Raw genomic sequence first — 4,165 nt, forward strand, 5'->3', positions numbered from 1 at the left:
TATTCGTTTAGAGCTGTTTAAGATTTTATTTTAAATATTTATTTTATTATAACAACTATAATATATTATTATATTAATATATGTACTAGTAACTAGGTAAGATTTTAATATTTTTTTACTTAAATTATTTGGAGAATAATTAGATACGATTTTCGAATCGTCTGTACATGAGATTCCATCATAGACATAAGACGTGCATTCATTCGTTGGTAATTTGTTTACCTCTAATGCATCACGGTAACAAAAGTCATCCTCGTCATCATGATTACCTGAGTGTCTACATGATGATTGACCAAGTTCTAAAAGAGAAAAAATATATATGCCAAAATATTTGTTCTATTATTGAAGGTAATCATGGGTAGGAATAGAAAAAATCATTCCAGCTTCATCATTCAAACCAAAAACATGGATGCATGTCATAAAAAACTGAAAGAAATATAGGTTTTATACCCAGTTTTCTAAAAACCTTTCAATTTAACTTTCAGCGCAATATTAGTATTCATGGTATTGGTTGTATTCTTTCACATGGATCTACCAAAAAGGACCTGCTAATAGCATTTGCGTTCGTAACATTTAAAAAACATTTATATAAATAAATATATATACTATACAATATACATAATATAACTGAGTGAGTATTTCCAGTTTAATATAGTAAATCAAAAATTTTAGTTCGTAAATTATTGGATTACATTTTCAATAGTTTCAAGGATCGTTGCACGTTATCGTGGTTATTCAATTTGAAGGATCCTGGTCCCTGGAACAAAATTTTCAAGTTGGTTTTTGAATTTAGATGAACACATACATAATCTACTACATTTTTCTTCAAGTTAAATTTTACTTATAGCAAAATTAATCTTGATATTTTAAATATTTTATTTTCTATATATAATAAGATTATCATGATTTTGACGAATTTCGTAAAAATTGAACTTCAATTGTATACAAAATAAATTTGTGTTTATTTATTTTTAATATTTTATAAAAGATATGAGAACAATTTATGTGGAATCTTGAATACAATTTTTATGAATTTTGACACAGCTAGTGTATATTTTTTTTGTCGTCAGTTATAGAATAAAAACTAAAGATAATTATAAATTTAAAATATCAAAAACTAATTAAAAAAAAAAAAAAAATAGTTACACACTTATATCTATAAATAAACTCATTTAAATATTTCTATTTTGTTTTATTATAATAATTATGAATTTGAAATCTCATCTTATAGTTTATTGCCTAAGTATAGTTGACAAAATGGTAAATTATATGATTTTGAAATAGAAGCTACTAACTTAAATGAGTAACGACTTGGTGTTAACTTGAACTCAGTCATAAGTCACTCTTGTCTCGGTCTCCTGACATATTTCTGAAATAGTAGACACGTGGGAAAATTAGTTAGCTTAGGTCAACTGTCTCTAATACTAATATATGTTTGTTTAAACTGAACAAAACATGGATATAAACGTGATTCGGTATATTAGTAGAAATAGAAACAGTATATTTAAGGTCCTAAATATATAGGCACCTAATAAATAATTGCAGAAGTTTGATAAATATATTATTTATTATCAAAATCATCTATATAAAAACACTTTGAATTTGTACATGTTAGGTTGCAGGTAGGTATATCTTTTTATAGTTCCTATTTAGGGTAGAAAATTAAATTATATAAACAGAGTGATTCATTAAACAATAAACACGCTCAATGCTTACTTTCTTTATCTTCTTCAATAATGCAGTTATTAAAAGTCTGATTTTTTTGAATTTTTAAATATACAAATTTCATATTCTTGAAATTTGTTTAAACTACATAAGGAGTAACTTATAGAGTTATAAACTTTTATTTTTAATCGGATCTTAAAATAATAAATTATTTAAATGATAATTTTGTTGAAAGGTTAACGTATCAAAGTCAAAATTGAAGTAAATAGTTTTTGAATTTCTATACTTAGGATAATAGATTCATGAAAATATTGAAAAATTATAATAATTTATTTTGATCTATAAATATTTATAATTTATAATAATGGTCCAAGTACAATAAATAATATATCCGTTATTATATTTATTTTTTAAAAACCATTTTTAAGTATTATTAACTTTAATATTAACATTTTAATAAAATCAAGAATGTGGGAAAATCGATCTTAAGTAGACTTGACGACAAATTCAAATCTGTATTCAGAATTCTTATCGCTTCATTATATTATTATAAATCGATAAGTTGGAAATAGAACACGTCTATAATCCTATGTTATGTGTGTGTGTGTGTGTGTGTGGATTAGACAAAATCAAAAAATCACCGCTTCCAATCCCCTTAAAAATCATTAATTTGAGTTTTAAATAGATATATCAACATTTAAATATAATATAGGTACATTCACTAAGTAATGTACTGTAAAATGTGATGCTTTCGTTTTAAAAACGCAGTTTTTATTATACAATCCACTGTCACACTATACTATTAAGTACAATAATCTCAATATTTGATATTATTGTTTTTGAGTATTTTTATTTGAAAATTCCAAAAACCAGAATGTGAATATATTAATTATTTAATGAAAAAATGCCAAATGTACTTGTTGAATAACTCTTTATAATTCATATATAGATAGTGGCATAGAATATAACTATTATTCTGAGTATCATTTGTAGAAATAAAAAATAAAAACTTTTAATTTATAACTCATAATACACTATAATTGTCTATTAGTGATTAACATTTTATATTATATTATACATGTTCGACAATCAAAAAACAAGTTAGGTACTTTAATAATGTCTAAAATAGAGAATTGTTAATAAGTTAGGGATGTGGAAAAAGCTAAGTTTAAAAATTATTAAATCTACCACATCATTGAAGAGAAGAGTAAAACAGTAAGCAGCTTAATTGAGACAAAGCTGGGCAATGAAAAAGTATGAGTCGGAAATTACGAACATCAACCGGGGAATTACAAGGGTTAGGATGGCGGTGGATGATGTTGGCAGGATAGATGAGTTAAAACCCAAATTACAATTATAGTTAATACGTTGATGGTTATTTCTTATACACATTGTTTTATATTAATACAATTTATAAAATATTACAGTATTATTTGTTCGCTCATCGGATGAACTTATACTTATAGCATATGATTTTAAATTATAGTTTTTCTTATTGTTAATTTATTCTTTGAGAAAATAAGCAATGCACGTGCTTCTAATTATAGAAATTTTAGAGGATTTACTAAAGTTTATTTTTATTTTCTGTGATCGAATCAATATTATATTAATAGGTAGGTTTTATTAAAAATGTAATCTAGGTAGATAATTGTTGGGATTACAATAAATTATACTTAAGATTTTACAAATTATGGTTTTTAAACACTCGATTATTTGGCCTCATTAGAATATGATATACAAAATATATTATATTACTTTTTAGTTTTTAATTACATTTACATACTATGACACAAACGTGTATGAAACATTAAAGAGTTTTGATTGTCGTAAACAAGAACATACAATGTAGTAGGTACAAAGCACATACAAATTACAACACATACACGAAAATGTTGATATTTTTATTTATGCAACACACAGTTTGTATTTACCATCTATTTAAATCAATTTTAAGAAAAAAATTATGATTATATTAAATAATTAAAATAAATAAATGTTATTATGAATAAATTCATAATTACCATATCATACTTCATAATATGTATGGGTATACAAAAACTTATTCATTGGAACCTATTATTTTCTCACAGAATAAATAAATAAATTTAAAACTTAAAAATATTATGTTCAGCTTGACTAGTTGATTTGAAACGAATGGTTCTTGTTTACTGATCTAAATTTAATTTTATCTTTTTATTATTCAAATTATTAATGTCTACCCAAATAAAATAAACGCGGGGTAAGCATTAAGTATCGACTTATACAATACTGTAATACAATGGATATGTTGCGTGCTATATAAAACTTAATGGCATTCATGTATGTAATTGACAAAAACTTGCTTATAGTCTATTGTATAGTTAAATTATAAATTGTATTGCAATGCATAAATGTATATATTCTTAATTTGATTATGTTTGGATGTTATTTATTTTTCGAAAATACAATCTTAAATCATCATTGCATCAGAAATAAAATAAATACTAAGAAAAACTATCAA

The sequence above is a fragment of the Rhopalosiphum maidis genome, chromosome 4 (assembly GCF_003676215.2).
Source record: "Rhopalosiphum maidis isolate BTI-1 chromosome 4, ASM367621v3, whole genome shotgun sequence".
In the NCBI taxonomy this organism is placed as follows: domain Eukaryota; kingdom Metazoa; phylum Arthropoda; class Insecta; order Hemiptera; family Aphididae; genus Rhopalosiphum; species Rhopalosiphum maidis.